Below are 25,823 nucleotides of genomic sequence, written 5' to 3'. Positions count from 1 at the left end.
CTTTACCATTGTCATCGGAAGATTCTCCCAAGTCAACAATAGGCTCTTTGGCCTTTTCTTTCCCCTTGCCTTGGGGAGCAGAAGGCCTTTCTGCGGAAGGGCTACCCGTGGGTTCCCTGATCGTAACTCTTGTTGGCCTCCTCCTAGGAGGAGGCACAGGAGGTTGCTGCTCGGGAACCCCCTCGGCAGTGGCTTCGTCCACCACGAACCCTATATTTTCATGGCGAGGAGCCAGGAGGCCAGACGACCTCAAGTTCTTTTCAGTTATCAGGGTCTTGACACATTTTGCTGCATCAGACATCCTGGCCAGAGTGTTAGACCTCAACACCATGTCTGGTGTTGGGGTCGGACGTAACCAAGGGCTTGAAAAAACAGATTAAGTCTGAGAAAAATGAAAGGAAACACTCTATGTTAAAGTATCGACCAGTCGAAGACAAGTTCTTACCTCCTCTCGTGAAGGCCAAGTTGTTACTGGTTATGTCTGGAGTAAAGAAGTATTCCTTATTGTAGTGCCCCATGTTTGATATATGGGTAGTGCCACTCAAGAACGTCCGGCCGGTCTCTTGGTGGCAGAAGTGGAAAAAGCACGTCCCGTTGTGCTGTGGGTTAGACTTAAGGTCAAAAAGATAGTTGACCTCGTGGGGTGAAGGTTCTGGCCATTTGTTAAGTTTATACAGGATATAGAGTGCGTCCAGCATCCTATATCCGTTTGGAGTTATTTGGAAGGGGGCGACACCGAAATAATTGGCCACCCCCACAAAAAAGGGATGAAGAGGGAGATAAGCTCCCGCCTCAATGTGATACCGGGACCAGGCGCTGTTCGCCCCTCCTGGACGGTTAGCCCTCTAGTCTGCGGTAGGACGTATAATGGTTACCCCCGCGAGGGGGAATTTCCTGAAGCAGTTAGTGACCATTCGAAGGGTCACTGAACTGGCTGGGGAAGTATACCACTCGACATCAGGCGGATTCTGATGACGAGGGCGAGCCCTAGTTTGGATATTAGGGTCAGGAACGAGATTTTCTCGACCGCTGGTCGAGGAAGCCCTAGCCTGCGAATCAGGCTGGGCAGGAGAAGTAGGGTTGCTTTCAGACTCGGGCCTTTTCTTGCCAGAAGACTTGGAGCGGGCCATTTGGGAGGAAGGACGGGGTCTGGAAGGAGATCGCGAGAAAGGAATCTCGTGGACACGTACAGCTGGTTGTTCTTCTCCCTCGAGCAGCTGGGCAAGAAGGTCGTCGTCGATGGGTCTTTCACCTCCCCACAAATCTGGCATTAAAGTCTGCAAACAGAAGAATGGGGAGGTGAGGAAATAGAACTTTAGAAAGCTTTTAGAATAACGCTGGTCAAGTATAAAAGTTAGGCTTTTATACAACAACATTCTATCAAAAAGCTAAATCTTTCTACACGAACAATTTGAAAAATGGATCAAAGGGTGAAAGTAAAAAGTTTTTCGGAGAAAGCTTTTTCAACTCCCCTTAGGGCGGGAAAAATTTATTTTTCAACTGGCTTAAAAATCGAAATGTTACTTCGGTTTTACGTCCTAAAAAGCATGATCCTGGATTTTAAACTAACTCGTAAATCTATTTTGCCTACAAAACGTCCTGTCTACAAGCATCTTAAACCAGAAACAAAAAGACCTAAACAGTACACCATCAGAAGCATGCACCGCGAGAAATTAGAAGCATGGGATTTCGAAAACTTACCAAGAAAAGTGATCGTGAAGGTGGAAGAAAGGTCTTCGAAGATTAAAGAGCCCACGGTCTGAGTCTTGGAAGTGCAGGAAAACGGTCTCCGGAGAAGGTTAAAGCTCTGGTTTTTAGGGTTTTCTGCAAAGATAATGGCGTACGTAAAAAGAAAGAAGAGGCTTCGACGGTCTTATATAAGTATTCTCTGATATTAAAAAAGTGTAATCATTAGTTTTCCTTTTTCTAAGTATGGGGAAACGGGATGGCCGTCGAAATCATTTCTGGGGAACTGAAAAGACATGATTAGATAGAAGTGGGTTGCTTTTTTCAAGAACACACGAAGGGTTCTGACACGTCAGGAGGGGTTACCGAAGAGTCGTTCGTTCAAAGTTTATTTACTGTTCGTAGTAAATAAACTTTGGGGGGCAAATGTTATCCAATAAATCAGCATTGGTGACGTGGCAAATAATCTCTGGACACGTGGCTGACACCTGGAAGCGTCTGCTAGAGTATCGACCAGAAGACACAGTAGAGGCAGGGTAAGCCCTCTTACCCGCGACCAGTCTGGTCGATGGTTCCGTGTACAAGGCAACTTTTATGGGAAGATCTTTATGAATCCCGAATTTATCTCATACAATCTTTTGGATATCCGATTATTCAGGGAAGAATATCTGTAACAATCTCTTGTAACCTTCCTTGAGCCTATAAATAGCAAGAGATAGCTCAAAGGAAAGGACTTTTTGCTTGAGAATCATTCAAAACTATAGTAATTCTCCAAATAAACCTGTATCGTTCTTCAGAGGTGTGTGAAACTCATTGAACCCTGGTTCTTTGATCACCCTTCTGATTCTTATATCAATATCAGTCTAAGTGGACGTAGGTCGTTACCAGATCCTGGGGCCGAACCACTATAAATTACTGTGTTTTCTTTACTTTTGTCATTGCGTTCTTCTCTATACACTCGTTTATATCAACCACATTTTGACTCCGTGTCAGTTGGCCAAATCTTGGGTCAACAAGGTCAAAATTCTCATGGGCTATAGGCTCGTGAAATTTCCCATTTAATTATAAGCTCGTTGGATTTAAAATCAAGGCTCGTATTATTTTCTATTGATTAATTAATTAAATAATTATTTAAATCCTTTGTCAAATTAATTATTTATAATTTGAACCTTGATTTAAACTTATTTATTAATTTAGACACCAATTTGTCTTAGTTAATAAATCTGCCCTAAAATCTCTTTTGTTGACCACGATTTTGGCCAACGACAAGTAGACGTCAAAACTACAATAAGCCTTGAATAGAAAATAATGACACAAATAATTTTATAGTGGTTCAGCCACAATTTGTTGGTAATAGCGTAATCCACTTGGAGTTGTGATATATGTAGCCTACACTTAAGATCAGATGAACCTGAGCCAACTGAGTTTCTTAAGTGTAAGTAGAAAAATACAGAGTTTCTCTCTCTAGAGAATACAAGCCTTCTCTCTCTAAGCTCTCTTAGAAAATGCCCCAAAAATTCCCAAGTCACAGTCCCAAAGTCTCAAAATTAGAAAGACTAAAAGTCTAAAAGTCTTCCAAGAGATCAGATCCTTCAAATGATGCCATGAGCTCTTTATTTATAGGCTCATGGATCATACATGAAAAATATCCCGTTTTGACGGGGTCCTTGGTTGTTTTAACCAATTTTATTTAATAAAGTAATAAACAAATTCAAATTACAACAATATAGCTATTACTTCGGGATATCTGAGAGATTCGCGCGGTAGTTATGAGCGATTCGGTTTGCAGTTGTTATTGAGATTCTGTAAAGAACTCACTGGGCAGTTAACTCTTGAGATTTTGACACATCTGGTCGGCTACACTCCTCAATCTGACACAGCTGGTCGGATGAAACCCATTTCTGAGACGACTGGTCAGATGAAACCCATCTGTGAGATGACTGGTCGGCCAAAACACATTACTGGTTCGCCAAAACACATTACTATTCGACCAAGACACATTACTAGTCGGCCAAGACACATTAATGGTCGCCGAAGAAACATCACTGGTTGGTCAAAAACCTTACCTAGTCAGGCAAATCACTTCCTAGACAGGTAAATCTATTTCTTGACTAGTAATATCACAACTCTGTAGGTCAACTTCCAACCTTTGCACTTCTTTAGTCAACACATTTATTGACTTATTAATGTGTCATTTACTGACCATGCATTGCCACTAGTCCCATCTGATTGCCACATCATCGAACAAAATTTTGGGGATAACATTTTCCCCCCAAGTTTATTATATGATTTTCTCATATGATAAACTTTTCTTCTGACATCTTGCAAAGAACCACAGTGAATTTACTAATTATCGTGTCCCAAAATTCCAAAAATGACCTTTGGCACTCTCCCGCTTTTCCAAATAAAGGTACAATTAAATTTTTCAGTCCATTAAAAGGGCAGCTACTAATTTCCCAGAAAGTAGGATAATGAGATACACAAAAATGAGGAGTTGAAGACTCCCTCCTTTCCTATAAATAAGCCCATTCTTGCCCCACTCTCTTATACCAAAACAAGCACCATAAAAAAAAAACTCCTCCTTGCCGTGGCCAACTTCTTCATCAAGGCTTCGTGTCTCTCCAAGCAATCTCAAAGGAAACTCTCAAGAAACCCAAAGCTCTTCCACCCATTTGAGTAAGTTCTCTGTTCTTGATCTTTACTTTCAAGCATTTTAAGTTTTAAAATTCTACACAAAAACTTGTTAGAACATGCACATGCCCAAACCCCTTTTTGGAATACATTCTTGGAATTTTTGTGATGAATCTTTGTAAAATAGATATTTTGTGGCTGATTTTGTGCAGTTTAGGCTTTGGGTTAGTCAATTATTCCTTCAATTTCATGAAATTTTGAAGAAAAAATGATTTCCCATTCAACATTGTATTTTCGGGTTCATGGGTTTAAGATGAGCATTTGATATTTTCTTGAGACTTGTTGAACCCTTGAAATTCCACTTTTTGATCTTGTTTGCACACCCCAAGATTAGGAAAATATGTTCATGCTCATCGTTATGCCCCATACCTCTTGGTCGAACAGACTCCACTTAGTTCATAGTCGTTAGGACACCTTTAGCTCCTTGGAACCCAAATATCTTCTTAGCAGCAATCCTTAGTTGCTCGGACACACTCACTGCCGCTCGGACACGCCCCCCCAAGCTGTTCGGACACGCCCCCTAGTTGCCCGGACACGCCCTCTAGCCACTCGGATGCACGCACCTAGCCACTCGGACACACACCTAGCCGCTCGGACGCACGCACCTAAGTTGCTCGGACACACTCATTGCCACTCGGACACGCCCCCAAGCCGCTCAATTTTGCATGCTTTTAAGCTCTCGGGTTTGTGCAAAAACTTTAAGGTTCATGTATTTGAGCACCAAAAATTTCTGATTATTATTGTTGCTCTCATACATTTTTATCTGGGTAGTAAATATTTTTTTTTCTTTGCATTCATTTGTTCGTGTTTGTTTGGTTCACTCACCTCCCCATATTTTTTGTAGATGAATCGCTTCGACTACAGGGGAGGTGACAACCATACAGACTCTGATTCTTCATCTCCTAAATCGAGCGACACTCCTCAAAGCAGCGATTCTTCATCCAAATTTTTTAGCAACCATACTCCCGAGGATTGCCTTCGTTGTCTCAAGAAAATCCTTCCTCGATCGTCTCTATTCTTCCTTCACGAGGAGCAGTTTCTCAAAAATCAGTGTCAACATTCGCCAATAAGGGTAAAATAATCCAATCGACTCCGTCAAGTCCAAGATCCTCAAGTAGCTCGAAAAGCGACACAAAATGTGTGGAACGCGATCCAGTAGCTAGAGAATACTTGGTAAAAGAAGCTCAAACTGAAGCTTCTTCAAGGCCTCCTTACCAGGTCTGAAAAGCTGGTAAACCCAGGGAAAAGGCTACCCGGACTTTTACAACTGAGATTAAACAATCAGCTACACTTAAGCTGAGGAAAGAAGAAGATCGTGTGCCTTCCTGGTTTGTAGCTAAACCTTCTAAGCTAAACTCCAAAATGTTTGATAAGCATATTCAGACTTTGGGTCTTGAAGGAGTGAATGTGATATGTCCACAACCTCACTAGAGAGCTAATAATCCTTGTGGAACTTATTGCGCCTAGTCTAGATACCATGTTTATGCAGGAGCTACTATCCCTCTGCATTCTTTCTTTCGGTCAGTAGCAGATTACTTCAATGTTTCTCCCTTCCAGATTGCTCCAAACAAAATTCAAGCACTGTCTGCTCTATATATTCTCTATCACTTCCAGGGCTGGAATCCACCTACTCCTCATGAAGTGCATTACCTTTTCGACTTTAGGACCAACCCCAGCCACAAGAATATAGGTTTTTTCCACCTCTTCCATAGGCAAAAAGGGATCAAATACCTCCATGGTATCACTCATAAATTGAATCATGGAAAATATTACACGAAATACTTTCTTTCTTCAGATATTAGGGCCAACAACTTGGCTTTTACGCATGCAGACCCTTTTCATCAACCTTTACTGACCAGGGAAATGTATTCCCGAGCAGAAGAAAATGCTAACATGCCCACATAAGAGAAATATGTCAAGGAGTTGATCAACTTGGAAAATCTTCAATTGGTGGGGATGTTACCAAACATTCAAAACATCATAGAAGGCAGTACTACTGAAGAAGCAAACACAACTGACTTGTCAAATGTTGATACTGAAGTAGTGACTGACTAGTTCTCTCCTGAACCATCTCCCTAGTCACGTCGACCATGTGGTCTTATTATTAGGGAACAGGTTCCTCTTGATCATTGTAGACATGCCTTTCCTACCAGGCCTAGGAAAGGTAAAAACATTGAACTCCTTAGAGAAGACAGCTCATCGTTTGAAGATGAAGACGACATTCTCGATGAAATTTTGAACTCAAGTTTTTCTACTAATAGTAACCATAGGTTGTATGAAATCTGTAAAGTTATGTGGTCATAGTAAAATTTTCATTTACTTATATTTATCTCTCATTTCCACTGACCAGTTTTGTGCTTCACTTTTTTGTAGATCCAGACACATTTAAGCAATTCAACACTTCCTTTGCCCAAAAGAGGAAACCTGGTGAAGGTAGTAGCTCAAACCCTTCGAGTAAGGTTGTGAAGCCTGTACCAACCAGCTAGGGGAGATTATCCGACCAACCTATCGCTATCCCATGATTTACTCCTCCATCTATTCCTCCTTCTGCTAGCTTAACAACTACTCGACCGGCTGACTTAAGTGAGCCCCTTTGCATTGCTGGTGAATATGGAAATGATTTATTAGAGCACACTCTTCATCATGCAACAACAGCTCAAACCTTTGAGACTTTACCCTGACACAGTGTTGAAGTTGTCCTGCAAAGAGGCCTCGCTCAAATAATGAGTGTAAGCATCTTATCATCAAGAGCTCACACTTTCCTATTAACTATTCTTATTCTAAATAGTTTTCTGTTATCTATTTCAGGGACTTATCACTATCAGTCATGCTCAACACCGAGCAGTAGACTATAAGGAGTTGATTAAATTCTTGAATGATCAATTGGTGGAATCTCAAGCGAAGATTGAAAACCTGACCAAGTCCAAGAAAGATCTTCAAGACAAGACTGAACAGGCAGAGAAAACAATTGCTGACTGGGATAGAACCTTTAAGGAGTTGACTGATGAGAACAACAAGCACATCCAAACCATCAAGACATTGATCGACCAGCAGGAGAAAAATATTCAAGAGATTGAAGAGCTGAAACAGGACAAGGAAGCTGATCTGGATTGTTATGAAGAAATCTGTTTCAATTGCTTCTACCAGATTTGGAAGTTAAACATACCTCTTAACCTTGACTTTCTTTCTAAAGAAACAAAGGTCGAGGAGCTCGCTCAATGTGAAGCCAAGGTTGCCGAGGAGGCAGCTCTCCCAGCTGGCACTGTGCCTGCCTTTATTGCTTTATCCTTCCGACCAGAGGAGGTCCCTGATGTTGAGGATGGTGTTGACCAACCAAGAAATAGTCTACCCGACCAGTGAGCATTTTGGGCCGACCAGAGAGCATGTTTGGCCGACCAGAGGCCATGCTCAACTTGAATAGTGAAAACTTTGTTCCCAGCCAGTAGTTTACTTTTTTTTCTCATACTTTTGTGAAGACAATTGCTGCTTAGTAGCCTTGATATATTCTCATACGACCGAGCTGTTGGCATTTATTATTTACTTTTCTGTGCTAACTTGAAACATTCTAAGTCTTTTTAGACTTAAAACATTATAAGTTTTTTGTGCATAGTAAAGTCACTCTGATGTATGCCTTATATTTTCGCATGAGTACTTAGTTTTCTAACTTAGAAATTCTAGACATTTCATAAGTCCCTATTAAGTATAATTTCTCACACTCTTATTGCTCTAACATTTTATGAGAATAATGTTTATTGTCACACGAATATTTGCTTCTAACTTGAAATTTTGAAAAATTCCAAGTTACTTAAGCTTTGTCAAACAAGTTAGCTTAATGGCCTTTTTTGACTTCGAAAATTCACAAGTCAGCCTAAAAAAACAAATATCTTAACTCGTGCTCTTATTGCCTGTGTTAAATTACATACCTGTATACCCCATGTGCCCCCCAAGTGATCGAGGGTTGAAAGATCCTTGGTCACTTGCTACTTGACCGAATCTGTTCGAGCAGTTAATTACTCGTGAAACAAATAGATTATATGGAAAATATTCGAGTAGTTGAACACTATTTGAACGTGCCAAGCAGTTGAACACTGTCCGATTTTACCGACCAGTTGAACACTATTAAAAAAACTAACACACATGCATATTTGTAGCAAGAATCGACAATGCTGCGTGTAGTCTCTTTTATTACTCGTAAATTAAAAAGGACAAAACGTGTCTAATATCGAGTCTTAAACAATGAAAATTGTTCAAAAATAAATGACTGGTCAGCAAATAACCAGCTCATAAACAAAACTTAAATAATAAGTTAAACAACTTGAAATTAAGCTGCCACTCTAAAAGCGGTATTTAGTGATAATATATCCATAGACGCTCGCCATTCCAGTGGTTCCTGATCAAGCTCCGTTCACCCAATATTATCCTAGCACTCCAGCTCATGTCGAAGTGTCTGGGCATACCTCTCCCTTTCTTTGTTACTATCACCAGCCAATTGTGGACCTCCACATATAGTGTCGATGGTAAAGTCCACAGGCCCGAGTTTCAAGGGTGGAGATCACTGTCGTTTGAACGCAGGATTGTTGTTGCCTCCTTCTCCTTGGGGTTTCTGTAATCGGTACTTTTTCAACTTGCTCGACCAGAGAAGAAATTATGTCTCGTCCTTGAGGTGATTGCATTCATTCGCATCGTGACCATATTCTCCATGGAAACGACAAAACTTATTCATGTCTCTCTTACTTGTCTCTTTCCTGATGGGTGGAGGTTTTTTGTAGGGAACCTCCTCATGACTAGCAAGATATATTTCTGCCTGGCTGGCCGAGAGAGTGGTGTAATTAGTGAATTGAGGCTCATACTTGGTTGGCTTGTCGTTTAAACTCGACTTAGCCTTCTTTCTTCATGGCAGTCAGACCCATTATTCCCACGTTACTTTCCACCATTTTGACCGTTTCCACCATTCTTAGGTGGGCCAGCTGATCCGCCTGGATTGTTTATGTCCTTCTCCTCTTTCTCGATTGCATCATCCAATTTCATATACTTGTCTGCTCGGTCAAGAAATTGTTGAAGTGTTGAAATTGGATTTCTATGTATACTATACCACAAAGGGCTTTGGTAAGTAATTCCAGAGGATATGAGAACCATCTTCCCCTCGTCTCCTACAGCAGTTGCTCTGTTGGCCTCTCTCATGAATCTCTGTATATAATTCTTTAGAGATTCATCCTTTTCCTTGTTTGATATCTGCCAAGTGGTTGGCATAAGCTGGTGGAGTCTGGGCAGCACTGAATTGTCTACAAAACTCCTTCCTGAATGCTTCCCATGAGGTAATGGAATTTGACTTAAACTTCCAATACCATTCCTGGGCAGTATCTGACAACGTAGCTGGGAAAACTCTACACTGATAATCATCACTTACCCCGAGTAGTTCCATCTGGTCCTCAAATTTCCCAACATGTCTGATGGGATCCACTTTTTTCTGTATATACCGGCAGTACTGGTGGTTTATATTTTGCCGGCGGCTGGGCTGCTCTAATCCGGGCACAAAATGGACTGCCACTTCTATGGTCTATCGCATCCATTCCGGAAGGTCTTTTTGATAAACCCTGCACAGTAGCCGTCAGCGCATCAAGCTGGGTTTGGGTGGCTGGTGCAACTTACAGGGCTCCAAGGTTTTGACCTCCTGGTCAGGCATTTCCATCTGGTTTACTATTGTCAAGTATTTCTACTTGATCGGCAGGGCAGTTCAGATCTTGCCCTTCGACCTGGACGATCCTTCTCTTGTTGTCAATAACATCCCTTGGATCCTTCCGGGAAGCATGCCCTCCGTACTGATTAAACACTATGCTCTTAGATTTTTCAGAAGGCTTACTGCGCGGGACCTGCTCTCTTCCACTACGTTGTTAGCCGGGATGTAGTGGCGGCTTTTCGGCACGGCCTGGGCAGTCTTTTCTTCCTTGTTGGTCATTGCCCTCTTTCTCTTTTGACTGGTCGGTGTGATGACTATCAGCCTTATCCCAACCATATCCATCTTTAAACTGTGAGATTTTCGTATCTCGAGGAGCTTTGGTCTGATTACACCTGGGCAGAGTCTTCTTACTTCCTGATCAGTGACTCCCTGATTTAGAAGTCTTTGATCACTGGCTCCTGGAAAGGGTTCTAGAATTCTCCCTTTGCATCGAGACAGTCCCCAAGCGATCCTTATTATCCCCCCGACTAGTGGGTTTACTCCTACTTCTGTCTGGCCCCCGAGAATCGGCTCTGCCAGCGGGCTTCTGTCCAGCATTTTCATTTCTTTCTCCCTGGGTGGCTTCTCGTGCTGTGGCTTGGGTATTGGCCTGGGTCAACTAAGTGGTCGCTTCCAAGGCAAGTGCTGCCTCGCGCTATCCCCGGTCGGCCTCCTCCTGTCGTTGCCTGATCTCTTCACTTCTGGCATCCATTTCCTATTTTTGTTGCTCAAATGCAGCCTTTTGCCTAGCCATTTCTTCAGCGAAAGAATCCTGCCGAGCATTAAATTGCATCATCTCTTCCTGGAAAGCCCCCATGGATTCTTGGAGTTGTTCGACCTCTGGCCTCGTCTCCTCGAGAAAGACCCTGGGCTAAGTGTCAGGGTTCTCAGGTATAGGACCTTCTGATCTAACAGGTTCTTTTGATGTACCGGGCTTTTTGGGCGCCATATTGGTAGGGTAGTAGTGTGTTCCTTCTATTCAGGCTCTCAATGAAAACACCAAAAATGTTGACCATGATTTTGGCCAATGACGAGTAGACGTTAAGACTACAATTAGCCTTGAATAGAAAATAACAACATAAATAATTTTATAGTGGTTCAGCCAAAATTTGTTGGTAATAGCCTAATCCACTTGGAGTTGTGATATATGTAGCCTGCACTTAAAGTCAAATGAACCTGAGCCAACTAAGTTTCTTAAGTGTAAGTAGAAAAATACAGAGTTTCTCTCTCTAGAGAATACAAGCCTTCTCTACAAGCCTTCTCTCTCTAAGCTCTCTCAGAAAATGCCCCAAGAATTCCCAAGTACTAGTCCCAAAGTCTCAAAATTAGAAAGACTAAAAGTCTTCCAAGAGATCAGATCCTTCAAATGATGCCATGAGCTCTTTATTTATAGGCTCATGGATCGTACATGAAAAATATCCCATTTTGACGGGGTCCTTGGTTGTATTAACCAATTTTATTTAATAAAGTAATAAACAAATTAAAATTACAACAATATAGTTATTACTTTGGGATATCTGAGAGATTTGCGTGGTAGTTACGAGAGATTCGGATAGAAGTTGTTACCGAGATTTTTTAAAGAAGTCACTAGGCAGTTAACTCATGAGATTCTAACACATCTGGTCAGCTACACTCCTCAATCTGACATAACTGGTCGGATGAAACCCATCTCTGAGACGACTGGTCGAATGAAACCCATCTGTGAGATTACTGGTCGGCCAAAACACATTACTGGTCGCCCAAAACACATTATTGGTCGGCCAAGACACATTACTAGTCGCCCAAGACACATTACTAGTCGGTCAAGACACATTACTAGTCGGCCAAGACACATTACTGGTCGGCCAAGAAATATCACTGGTCGGTCAAAAACCTTACCTAGTCGGGCAAATTACTTCCTGACCAGGTAAGTCTATTTCCTGACCAGTAATATCACAAATCTGCAGGTCAACTTTCAACCTTTGCACTTCTTTAGTCAACACATTTATTGACATATTAATGTGTCATTTACTGACTATACATTGCCACTTGTCCCATCCGATTGCCACATCATCGAACAAAATTTTGGGAATAACATCTTTCTTCTCTAAATTGTATAACTCTGTGAAACTATCCAAAATTGACCTGGTCAACTTTGATAATTCTAATTGATAATTAAATCAATTAATTGAGACTTCTAGATGATTTTATCCAAGGTACAGTGGGGACCATGGGCCTATGAAATCAAGCTCCAATAAGTCGTCTTAAATATAACAAATAAATTTACTAACTTATTAATTCCTCATGACTCCACTAAAGACTCAGAATTGCACTCTTGAATTCATAGAACTCTCTATAAGCAATATAGATACGTTATTAATTATAGATTGTTACAACCATAACTATCACTCAATCCTCTATAGACGGTCTACAATGAGATGGGACTAAAATATCGTTTTACCCCTCATTGTATTTTATCCTTAAAACACTTAGTTCCTTGTAAATGAAATTTTAGTAAACTAATATTAATTACTAAAAGGAGATCTCTATCATTTAGCACCTTGAACCAAACTAAAAGGAAACCACCATCTTACTTCTTCATTAGAAGCTATAGATGTTCATATCTATGATTACCACTCCCACTCAATTATACTATCAAGTTCCCAAGATGTAAGTATGGGCTAGTCTGTAGGGTAAGCTGGTAGCGAACAAGTCAAAGAACTCAAATAATACAATCAGTTAGAATACTAACCACTCAGAATTGGGATTGAATTAACCTATGGTCAACTATATGATATGAGTAGAATAGATAATAATGGTATGTTTACTTATCATATCTACTGTCAATATCGGTCCAGTTCGATGTAACAAATACATCCGATCTTATCTACTTTGCAAATGTTCTGGAAAGAACATAACACTACAATGTGTAAGTAGATCATATCGTAGATTAGAAAGTCAGTGTAAATCATGTGCAATTACTAATCTTCGCACTAACTTATGTTTGAACATATAATCATATTTATATTCCACTGTGATTACGTTACTATAAATATGATTAGTTATATGCTCGAAATTTAATAGAAGTTTATATTAAACACATAATCATGAAAATAAAACATATGAGAAAATTGATTGACCAAGTCAAAAATTGATTTCTATTCTTTTATTGATAATAAAATGAGATTACAAAGAAATTGGGTTTTAATTAGGGCATAAAACCTCAGCAAACTCCCACTTGCACTAATTGAAACTAATGTCTTAATTCTACTAATCCCATTTCCTTGATATGCTTATCAAATGTAGCTTCTGGTAGTGTCTTTGTAAGTGGATATGCAACATTGTCTTCAGATGCAATCTTCATGACCTTCACATCTCCCCTGGCCACATATTCTCGAATTATGTGATACTTCCTTTCTATATGCTTACTTCTCTTGTGACTTCGAGGTTCTTTCAAGTTGGCTATCACACTTGTGTTATCACAAAACAACACAAACAGTTTATCCATATTTGGAATAACACCAAGATCTGAATAAAACTTCTTTAGCCAGACTATTTCCTTAGCTGCTTCAGATCCAGCTATGTACTGAGCCTCCATGGTGGAATCTGAGATCGCAGACTGCTTGACGCTTCTCCATATCAAAGCTCCACCCCAAGAGTAAATACCATTCTAGAAGTAGACTTCTTGTCATCAACATCAGTTTGAAAATCTAAATCGGTGTAGCCTATAGGGTTCAGAACACCACCCTTGTAGACAAACATATAATCTCTAGTTCGTCTTAAATACTTTAGAATATGCTTAACTGTTATCCAATGTTCCGGTCCTGGGTTTGACGGATACTTGCTCACTACTCCCACTGCATAGCAGATATCTGGTCTGATACACAACATAGCATACATCAGAATTCCAACTGTAGATGCCTAAGGAACTTTTATCATTGCATCTTCCTCTTCAAGAGTCTGGGGAGACTGCTTCTTTGAAAGATGAACTCCATGGCGGGACAGTAGACATCCTTTCTTGGAATTTTTCATTGAGAAACGTTCAAGCACTTTATCAATGTAAGTTGCTTGAGATAGAGCTAAGAGTTTGTTCTTTCTATCCCTAATGATCTAGATACCTAGAACATAACTTGCTTCACCCAAATCCTTCATCTGGAATTGAGTGCTCAGCCAATTTTTCACATCTGAGAATTTCTTAACATTGTTTCCAATGAGTAATATATCATCTACATAAGGAACCAGGAATACCACTATTTGATTTGTCTTCATTTGGTAAACACAAGGCTCATCGATATTTTGTTCAAAGCCATAGTTTTGATTATTTCATCAAACATAAGGTTCCAAGAACGAGAAGCTTGCTTAAGTCCATAAATGGACCTATTCAACTTGCAAAATTTTCCTTCTTGTCCAGCTACTTTAAATCCTTCTGGTTGATCCATATAAATGACTTTTTCAAGCTTCTCGTTAAGAAATGTTGTCTTGACGTCCATTTGCTAGATCTCATAGTCGAGAGCGACTGCTATGGATAGGAGGATGCGAAAGGACTTGAGCATGGCTACAGGATTAAAAGTTTCCTCATATTCCACACTTTCTCTTTGAATATAACCCTTTGCCCCTAATCAAGCTTTATAAGTTTCGATATTTCCATCAACACCTCGTTTGGCAACAAAGAAAAATAGAGAGATTAAGAAAGTTGTATATGGTTCCAGTCCAAGCATTTAAAAATTAACATAAAGAAATATGGGCAGAATACTGCTAGTAATATCAACAGAAATGACAAATGATACTACTTCAAGGGTAAAAAAAATAACATAACATTCAAAAAATGCACTTCTGTTTCATTGGCTGGCGAGCATTGTAAACTGAAATCCTATATCTATTTTTGATTAATTCTAGTTGAACACTATTTTTAAGAAAGTTGATCTCCACATAAATGCCTCAGTTTCCTAAAGCTGCTTGTCTTCTTTCTTGAATTTCTGCAAGAGTCCTAAAGAAATTTAAAAAACAGGTTTTGTGTAGAGAACCCAATAAATCAAAAACTCTTGTGACAATTATTAAGTATATGGAGAAGGAGATTTTCAATATACATAGGGAAAATGCATTCGGAAAACCATATCTTCAAATAAATCTAGAATTTATTGCACCTATATCTAACAAACCAGCAGACCCCTATGGTTTCCAAGAAAGAAACACTAACTCCATGTTTCTAAAATGAAACAATATAAAGTGAGCACATTAGTCATTGTTTCCAAAAGATACTACTGTCATAATACACTTAAAATGAAAATTCAATAATGGAAAATTAATTGTAATACTTTTTGAGTTCAAGATAAGCAAAAAAATAAAATCTGAACTGATTAGTGATTTTGATTAATCTAATATTTCTCAACATCAGCCTCATTTTTTCTTTATAAAATTGTATATGCATGTGTAGATGTATGTAAAAATGACTGTTCCTTCTCAATAATGACACAACAAGTCAAGTGCCAACAAACAGCAAATATATTTTTCCTGTTTCGTTCCCAACAAACAAGAACTCATCAAAAAGCACTCTACAGTTGCCTGATGAATTACATTAGCTCAAGTGCCAACAACCAACAAAAAGATGAGAAAAGGTTTGTAGCTAGAATTACAAAATGCTAAAGGAAAGAAAGTTCTAGTAGATGACTAAGAAGTTTATAATATATTAACCATGGTTAATTATTGTTCATTCTCAATAAATAAGTAAGCATTCACCTATATAGGACTTATAGGACATATAGGACCTTCAAGAGTAGAAAGGCAAAGGCGATCTTCTGATGTTCAATACCAAATTCTTGTAGTGATTTATGTCATAGAATGACCCATTGGAATAAATTTCAATAAATGAAAAACAAAAACTGTTCAAGGAAATAACAAAATTTATTGAAAGATAACAAATTTTACCATAAGTTTGCAGCAGCACAATAACAACAGAAAGCAGTGGAAGTGAAAAGGCTTGAAGTAGTGGCCATGGAAGCAATTTACCCAGCTGCAAAAACAAGAATTTCATAACCAATTATAACATAATCAGTTAAAACAAGTATTATAAGATAATAAGATAAATTCATGGGATACCATTCTATCTACTGAGATCCTAGTAAGCTTAGGAAAATTAACAGCAAACTAGCAATGATGCGTATTTTTGTTCCCTTTCACTGTAACAAAGTAATACTTATAATGATGATAACAAATTAAGCTTACCATTCAAATCTTATCTAATAACAGATTTCACCTGCTTCATCTTTCTGTTAGATTCACATAATCATAAACTAACCTCAGCAAGAGGAAAAGCATACTAATACACATTTTCTCAAATCAAATTGGATTATCAATTAATCATGAACAAATCAAGCCAATAAGGTTCTTACTGCGTTCTTATATGAAACATAAAGCTACAAATGTGCAAGTTCGGAGTCATATTGCAAGGCCATTGAAATCTTTAAACAAAAATTTGCTCAGCAAGCTAGCTTTATGCCTTTTTATTTTCGATTTCTGCCAGCAAAGGTTCAAGTTCTCCTTTCCCGTGTAGCTTCACAGTTTTTGCATAGGAAATAAGCAGCCACAAAAGTCTTTTTTTTTCCCTAAGCAAAGTGCATATTGCCAAAATGTAGAGAGATCTCATTCATGGGCATGCTTGGATATTTTTTTATGAATTAAATATATTTCTTTCTTTTTTTTTTCTATTTTTTTTTAAAAGGCAAAACATAAAAGTAAAAAATTGTTATCATACAAGGCCAAAGGTTTTCTAAAGAAAATAAAGTTTTCCTAAAAAAATAATATAGTGAGGGTTTTGGCTAGTATATTAATGTTTGAAAATTAAAAGGAAAAAAAACTAGTATAGGAAGAAGTTGTACCTGAATAGCCACCAATCAGAGAGTAAGAGAAACAGTGAAAACACAGAATTGTAAACAGTTTAGATACCATAAGATTAGAGCAATTACCTGTCAACAAGTGACAAAAAGAGCTTCAAGCTGTTCTTCAGTGACCTATGTCCCAGTTACCAATGAATTAGTCATGCATACACCAAAGAGGAGGTAAATAATGGGCCTAATGGAAACACCAAAAATAAGTTGCAAATGGCTTACCTGTTGATCAATGTCAGAAACATAAACAGTTTTTTGAATTCTATCTTCCTGTTGTGCCATACTAATCCTGCTGTTCATTCTCCGTTTTCCTTGGCTGTTCCTCTAACAAACAACACCCATCAACAAACTTTTCAACTTGGTTCTCAAGGTTAGAGTTCAATTCACATTAGTTTTAAATCATAAATATAATCTCCCTGAACTTTACCTTATCTTTCGGAATTTTCTTCTTCTCGTAACCCCATTTCCTGGCCAACTTCTGAGCTGTTTCTACACCTTCAGCACCAGTGTTCATAGGCAGCACCATGTCATATCCGAACATTTCTGTTAGACGCTCAGCAAATATTGGAAATTTATCATTATGGAATGCTCGAGAGATGAGGGTGAGCCTTTCTACCTGTTCTTGTAATGCTTTCATGATTTTTGGATGACAATGTCCCTATAGCAAGAAGTTATGAAATCAAAACCCATAAAAGCTCATATGAAAAACACAAATGGGCACTGGTCATTCATATAAATTCGATTGAATTGAATATCAGTAAATTTCCTGCCTTACATCTTCTACGAATTTGCATTTCCTTGAGATAGAGAAAAAAAAAAGCAATCGTCACAGTAATAAGCAAGTTGGCAAATGGAAAATCATTGAAAAGAAAAAAAGAAAGAACATTGAAATATGAATAGATATAAAGCTGCAGCAGTGGCTCAGATAGAAACAAATTTAGTCATCAAGTAACAAATATATACATGACAACACAATTTCCCAACATTTTCTACCTGATTAACTGTAGAATAAGCAGAGAGAAAGTCTAGATACCGTTTGCCTTCAGGATCCCATATACATGATCCCTTTGCCTGAGAGAACACAACTGGTATTGGGTGATAGCTGCATTTCAACAGCTAAAAACTCTTAGACAAGTACTGTATTAGCATTTAGAAACAGCTCCTCATTAGGTTGCTCTAGCAGAAGAAATTCAATACAAGGAAAACTATACACAAGATAATGAACATCAAAATGACACAAGTTGAAGAACATAAAAAGTGCTTACATTCCTTGCCAGTTCGTCCAAAACAGGGTAAGCTTCTCTCTCGAGGTCCGCCAACTGGAATCCAAGAACGTACAAACAATGTCCAATGCAATCTCAAGAACTTGAAACTCAAATGGAAGCTCACATTGCAGACCTTCAACAGCCTCTGGAACAGGTAACCAATGTCTACTTGTTAAATCATTCATTTCATTTTCTTGTTCCTCAAAAGGACCTGCTGCTCCTTTGATCTGAAATGGGCCTTTATTAGGAAGTTGTTTCTTGAGTTGATCCACAAACGAAAGAACTTCCTGGCGAAGAGGGTCAAGCAACAACACCTCTTCAGCTGTAACTATTGCCTTAATAAATTCTAAATTAACCACCATGGCCTTCTCTCTTGCTGCAAGACAAATATAGCAAATATACTTATACAATTTATCATAACCAACTACAATACATAATTAATATACAACAAACAAAGAATCAGATACCAGGGCTCATCGATTATTTAGCTACTTTTGACTAATTGGACTGTAAAGCTATAGCTTGGGCAGATTTCATTAAAGTGAGGGGAACAAGCAAGGTGAAAGAGAACAACTCCAAAACAGTTTCTTCTGAAATTGTTCATATAAATAATCTGTAACTACATTAAATTTTCAAAACTAGAAGACATATATATATATATATATTCCCTAAACAAAATTTACAATATTCTGATATTGAAATTAGAACAAATTCACATCAAAAAGGGGAAATTACCAAGGATGTTAGAGGAATGAGAAAGGAGAGGTCCAAGAATCCTCAAGTCGCAAGGGGGAATGGAGGCACGGCGGATTATGGTATTCTTGTCGCACTCGATGAGCTCCGATTGCCCTGAGCGATCGAATCTCTTCCATAGCCTCGCTCCACCAGTTTTCTTCTTCCCCTTAACACCCCCAGCAGTGGCGGCGACGGCAATCAAGCTGCTGTTGTTGTTGGTACTAGGCGACGAGGAGGCGGCATCTCCGATCGAAGAATGGGTGGTCTGAGGCAGTGCAGAGAAAACAATGAATAGATAGGGAGAATGGAGTAGAAATTGGAAGGAATTAATCTGAAAAAATGTATAAGTGGTGGGCAAGCTTAATCGTCGTCCTCCTGGGCAGATTGGTCGAGAAACAAAGAGAGAGAGGGTAAACGAAGAGAGAGAGAGAGAGAGAGAGAGGGAGAGGGGAATCGGGGACCGACTGGTGGGTTTTTTTTTTTTTTTGTCAATTGGACCGTGTGAAAAATTTTGGGGGGCTGGGGAAAATTATTCGCCAAATTGCAATTAAGTCCCGCCTATATACATATACACTTATATATATTATAATACTTTTTTAAAAGTGTTAAATTTTTGTGTTATGGAAATGGGTTTTTGTTGTAGTGGAGCTACTTCGGGTGTGGGCCTGGGCTGGTGTTTGGGCCTATTTCCTTAGCTTTTCTCTAAAAAATACCACTTTTCTTTATTTTCCTTGAAAATGCCACCTTTTCTTCATTTTTCTTGCTTCCCAAGAGCCCAAAAATACCACATATTTCTTATAAAAAAACACAAATTAAATTAAAACTAAATATTTTCAATAATCAAATATACAACATAAGTTTCATGAAAATATTAATTAAAACCTAATTTACTTAAACATTAAATCTCAAAAGTGCATGTTTTTACTCCTAACTTAACAATATTAATTTCAAATAATTAAACTACAATATATTATAATAAAATATCTATAAAAACATATAAAAATCTAAAAAATTACAATAAGACTAATAAATTAAAAATTACTTAAAAACTCAAGAATTAAACAACAATTAGCACATAAAACGTGGTAAAACAACTCTATTTTGTAGAGTTATCACACCCCAAAACTTAATATTTTGCTAGTCCTCAAGCAAAAGAGAAATTAAAAGCACACACATTTTTTTTTCAATTGGTGATGTCAAATATTTACGTCAAAAATTACATAATGGAAATAGTTAAAAGAAAATCACAAATAAAAGTAAAGCTTATGTAATTAATTAAAAAGTTAAAATTGTTTTCAAAATAGAAATTTAACATGTAAACACAAAAACTATCATCAAATTATCATATGAACATTTAGACAAGCTTATGCAAACAAAAATAGATTAAATCTCAAGAAACACGTTTTTGTTGTATATATAAATCTCATAAGCTTACTTTTCTTATCTCCGGCCATTTTTTCAATGTGACTTTTTTTTCTTTAGAATAAAAAAGTGTCATATAATGAAAAAAAATTAATAATAGTAATAATAATAATAATTCGATAATTAAACAAAACTAACTCAAAAATTAAAAACAAAACTTAAGATTTATTTATACTTTTCTAAGAACTAAGAACAATTTCAATCATAGCTTTTATCATCAAAAAATGAAAATCACCAATATTTTTTTTTTCAAACAAAATAAAGATTTTTTTTTAATTTCACAACAAATGAAAAACATGCAAAAACACAAAGAAAAACACATAAACACCAAGAAAAACACACACACACACACACACACACACACACACACACACACACACACTACCCCCAAACTTAAATGAAACATTGTCCTCAATGGGTAATAAAATGGAAAGAGTTAAGAACTACTCCCTTGGATGTATGCTTCCTTGATTTGGCTCCTTTGTTTTCTTCTCTTCTTTTCATTTTGGGCAAGAAGTTTCCTTCAAGCTTTTGAAAAACATGAAACAAAAGCACACAACAAAAGTGAAATATAAAATGAAACATGAAAGTATGGGTTGCCTCCCACAAAGCGCTTTAGTTTATAGTCTTTAGCTCGACTATTACCCATTTTTTTTAACCTACACCCAATCGATGGTGTAGAATTTCATTAGTAGGGTGAGTTATGACTTTGATGCAAATGCCATAAATAATAATTGATAACATCACACCTACAAGAAAATTAGAAATATGGAATTTTAAGGGAATATCAATAAAATAAGAAAATTGCATATCTATATTAGACTCCTTTTCATTTTGAGTAAATATACAAATTTGTTCATTTATGGGCTCTTGAGATATAATTATATCTTTTTCATTTTCCTCATGAGTCTCGAAAATTATTTCATCCAACTCTTTTGTTTTATTAGGGGATTGGAGGCATATTACAAGTTCTTCAACAACTTTATTCTCTTTTTCACTTTCAATTTGACTATTTGGATTGGGAATGGGTTGGTTGGGATAAACTTGTTTTTCCAACTCTATAACAGTTGCAAGTTGTCCTACTATCGTCTCAATTTTTGAGATTGACCGAGACTGGGCTTGTAAGATTTGATATGTTGATTGCATGAACTATTGTAGGATATCCTCTAAAGATAAGCTTGTTTCTTGTTGAATGGGATATGATAGGTCAGATTGGGCATGACTTTGATTATGCATGTTGAATTCATGCCTTAATGGAGACTGGGTATGACTCCATGAAAAATTTGGATTATAGGTGGGGGCAAATGGGATATCAAAGGATTCACCGTAATCATGCATATCATTAGTTTCTCCATAATTTAAATTTGATTGCACAAAATAGTTGTACTAAGAATTCCAACTATAATTAAAATGATTCATATGGTCAAAACTAAATGACAAACTAATTTTTTTTAAATGACAATTAAGGTAAAAAGAACAAGAAAATAAAATTAAGAGAACAAAAATAATTTTAAGATATTAAACAAAATTTAGGAGGCACAAGTGCCATCAACTAATAACAATATAATAAAATAAAAAGTTAGGAGGCACAAATGCCATCAACTATCAGAAAATAACATTAATAATGACACAAAAGCTAGGAGGCACAAGTGGTGTCACCTAACAAAGATATAAAAGAAATAAAATTACAACAAAATTAGGAGGCACAAATGCTATCAACTAAAAATTAAAAAGATAGATAGGAGGTACAAATGTCATCAACTATAAAAATTAAAAAGATAGATAGGAGGCACAAGTGCCGTCAACTATAAAAATTAAAAAAGATGGATAGGAGGCACAAGTTTCGTCAACTAAAAAAATAATAAATATAAATATATAAGTAAGTTTCTTTTACGGGTGGTAGAACCGTCCCAAATTGTCTTTTTATCCGTTTTGTTTTTGTTTTTATAGTTTTAAATATATATTTTATATTTTTGTATATATAGTTTTTTTTTTAAGTGCAAAAAGTAAAATAACTAGTAGAAGAATTCACTAACCTTGAGATAAATTTCGTTTATTTTCTTGCAACGGCGCCAAAAACTTGATGGACTCAAAATTGGTATGTTTTAAAAATTTATACTCGCAAGCGCACGAATTGTATATGAAATATAGTATTCGCATAAGCACGAGATCGAACCCAAATGAGTTGTCTAAAATAAAAAAGAAAACTATTTTAAACAAAAATTAATAAATTCTAACATAGCTCCAAAGATTGATGAGTTTTAATGTTATGAAACTTAAAATATAATAATAAAGATATTAAACCAATAAAAATAAATAAGATAGGAATTGTAAACAAGTTGGTAAAATAAGATTATTAATGTATTAGAATCCACAAAATATAAGTTTAATAATATTTATAAGTACATTGATTTCCAAGTTTTAGTAATAGTAGAAATTAATCAAACCATCACTTATTCAAATTAGATATTCTATTTAAGCACAAGTTTTTATAAAAATATAGAATTTATCTTCACTTTTAAAATTATAATTTCAAAGTATTTAATGTATATCAATCTAATGAAATAACAAATAAATCAATGAATATTATTTATAAGGCAAAACATAATATTTTTGTTCTAAGCATTTGATGTGCACAATTTAATGGCACACCTTAATCAAAGAATATTATGATTTTGTACTAATGAAGAACAAAGTGTAAATATGTTTTAAGAATAAAAAATACAAGATTTTTAAGATAAAAGAAAGTATTTGAAGAAGAAAATCCATAAATTTTAATTGCACAAAATGGGAAATCAACATGCAACATAAATACTATCTAGTTACATATTGTTTCATCATCACCTTCATAATCTTAAAAAGATTAGAAACTCATAACTAGGATAGAAATTACAAAAAAAAATTACAAACATAAATAGGAAAATTTGGAGGAGAAACCCCCAAAATTTTCCTCTAAAAACTCATAGAAAAAATGACCAAAAAGAAGAAAAAGATGAAGAGAATGGAGTGGTCTTCCAAGTGTAGGAATTTTGTGGTATGACCTCTCCCAAAATAAGCACACCTCAAAATGGTCTTGAAAATTCCCTATTTATAGCCAAAATGAGAGTACTAAAATAATCAATTTAAAATAATTAAATTGATTAAATTAATAATAATATGCCAAATAAGGGTAAATTATATGGTGTAATGATGATTTTGGGGTAAAATGTGTAGAAAAGTTTGATAAAAAAAATGACATTTTTAAACATTGGGGACAAGGGAACAAATGAGCTTTTGTTGGGCTCAAAAAGGGGAAAAGAAGGCAGCTTTGTGGCAGTTGGGATGGCTGGGCCGAATGAATGCATAGGCCCGTGGGGGGTGGGTGAGCTTCACGAGCTTCAGGAGGCAGCTGGAGGCTTCGGGTGGGCTTGGCTGGTCCTAGAGGCGTGTTGGGCCTAGTGGCAGGCGGGCCCAAAAGCTGGGCAAGGCTGCGTATGGGCCTGGGCGAGCTGGGCTTGTGCATGAGTGGAGCAGCCCGTGGAGGAGAGGAGGAAACAAGGAGGCTCGGCTGGTGGCAGGGAGCTGCTTCAAGTGTGGGCCTGGGCTAGTGTTTGGGCCTATTTCCTTAGCTTTTCTTTCAAAAATACCACTTTTCTTTATTTTCCTTGAAAATGCCATTTTTTCTTCATTTTTCTTGCTTTTCAAGAGCCCAAAAATACCACATATTTCTTATAAAAAAATACAAATTAAATTAAAACTAAATATTTTCAATAATCAAATATACAACATAAGTTTCATGAAAATATTAATTAAAACCTAATTTACTTAAACATTAAATCTCAAAAGTGCATGTTTTTACTCCTAACTTAACAATGTTAATCAAATAATTAAACTACAATATATTATAATAAAATATCTATAAAAACATATAAAAATTTAAAAAATTACAATAAGACTAATAAATTAAAAATTACTTAAAGACTTAATAATTTTCTTAAAACTCAAGAAATTAAGCAACAATTAACACATAAAAGTGGTAAAATAACTCTATTTTGTAGAGTTATCAAGTTTGCTTATTGGTATAAAATGATTGGTGGTATTGTGAGGAGTATATAAATTTAGAGAAAAAGCTAAGCAAAGGTTTAAAGAGCTAGAAGTCACCTAGATCACAACCGAGGTCATCAAGAGGTATATGGTCACCTCCCATGAGTTTTTATTCAAAATTTTTGTTAAATCTGTTGTGTTTAATTTGTTTGAGGGACTGTAATAATGCTTATTTATTGGTTGATCATGCATGCCTGGGTGTTTGGATATTGGTAGGGTTGGAATCCAACATTCCATAGGCAAAACCATGATTTTGTAAGAAAAAATGTTTAAGCCTTGACTTCCAAGGGGTCAAGCAAATTCATTACTGATATAATTATGAATTTTCTTATTTTTATGTTTAAGTTTGAGATGTGTAGAAGTTTATATAATATTTAGAAACATGCAAAGAGGAGTTAAAATAGTCATGTTATGATTTTTACAAAATCTGTGTGGAATTTGGCAAGTTGCTTTTCGAAAACTCGGTAAACAACCAACTTTGAGTTATGTTTTCATAAGAAAATAATTGAGTTTTTGGATAATTTTTAGAATGAACCTTATTTTGTTACAGGTAAATATATATGTAAAATTTTAAAGAAAAATTAGGAAAAGGCTGAGAGTTATGAGTCTTCAAAGTTAGACAATAATCTGGAAGCTCAAAATAGCTTCTGGGCAGTCAAGTTTGAAAATTTGTTTTATTAAGTAAAAAAATGTTAAAATAACGTAATGTTTGGTAGGAATAATGTTTGAATATCCTAGTACAGACACAATAAATTTCAGACCTAAATAACAAATAGGATTTTATGAACTTCCAAAATTCACTAAAAAGATTAATTTTTCTATAAGGCACACTACAAGAATAACTAATATCACTAACAGCACTATCACTGACGGCAAAATGTTGTTAGTAAAAGTCATAGTATCACCAACGATATTTCACTGTCGTCAGTAATACTTTTTTTTTTGGTTAAATAAAACATCACCAACGAAAATTGCAACAATGAGGACAATGTCGTCATTGATAAATTTATCAATGACGACATTGTCCTCATTGATATTTTCTTCTGTTTTTGAAAATGAACTGTTAAAGAGGCGGGCTTTTTCCCTCTAAAAAGTATTGCCAACGACTTTGTCGTTAATAATACTCTGCCACGTCGTCAGTGATATCCAATCACCAACGACTTTGTCCTCATTGATAGTCGTTGGTGAAAATCATTAAAAATAACCTTCTTCAACCCCGAGCCCCCATTTCCTCTTAACATATTTTTATCAGTTTTCAGATCTAAACTCATCCCTTATCACCTTATCACCGTCCCCTCCCTCTGCCGCCGTCCCCTCCCCTTCCGTCCCCTCCGGCCTATCACCAAGGCCGTCGCCTCCACT

General features: G+C 36.7%; 1 long non-coding RNA gene across 1 annotated transcript; it reads right to left on the bottom strand.

Annotated features, from left to right (window-relative positions):
• Positions 1 to 14,921: 14,921 nt before the first annotated feature.
• On the bottom strand, positions 14,922 to 16,882 carry LOC133819862 (uncharacterized). The gene is made up of 3 exons (XR_009886467.1): positions 16,462 to 16,882; positions 15,998 to 16,082; positions 14,922 to 15,048 (listed from the first exon to the last, which is right to left on the bottom strand). It is a non-coding gene; the product is annotated as an uncharacterized LOC133819862 (long non-coding RNA).
• Positions 16,883 to 25,823: the final 8,941 nt, after the last annotated feature.

Source organism: Humulus lupulus, chromosome 1 (assembly GCF_963169125.1).
Source record: "Humulus lupulus chromosome 1, drHumLupu1.1, whole genome shotgun sequence".
Taxonomy (NCBI): Eukaryota; Viridiplantae; Streptophyta; class Magnoliopsida; order Rosales; family Cannabaceae; genus Humulus; species Humulus lupulus.
The sequence above is the reverse complement of the archived record's forward strand: the minus strand, read 5'-3'. Positions and strand labels throughout refer to the sequence as shown.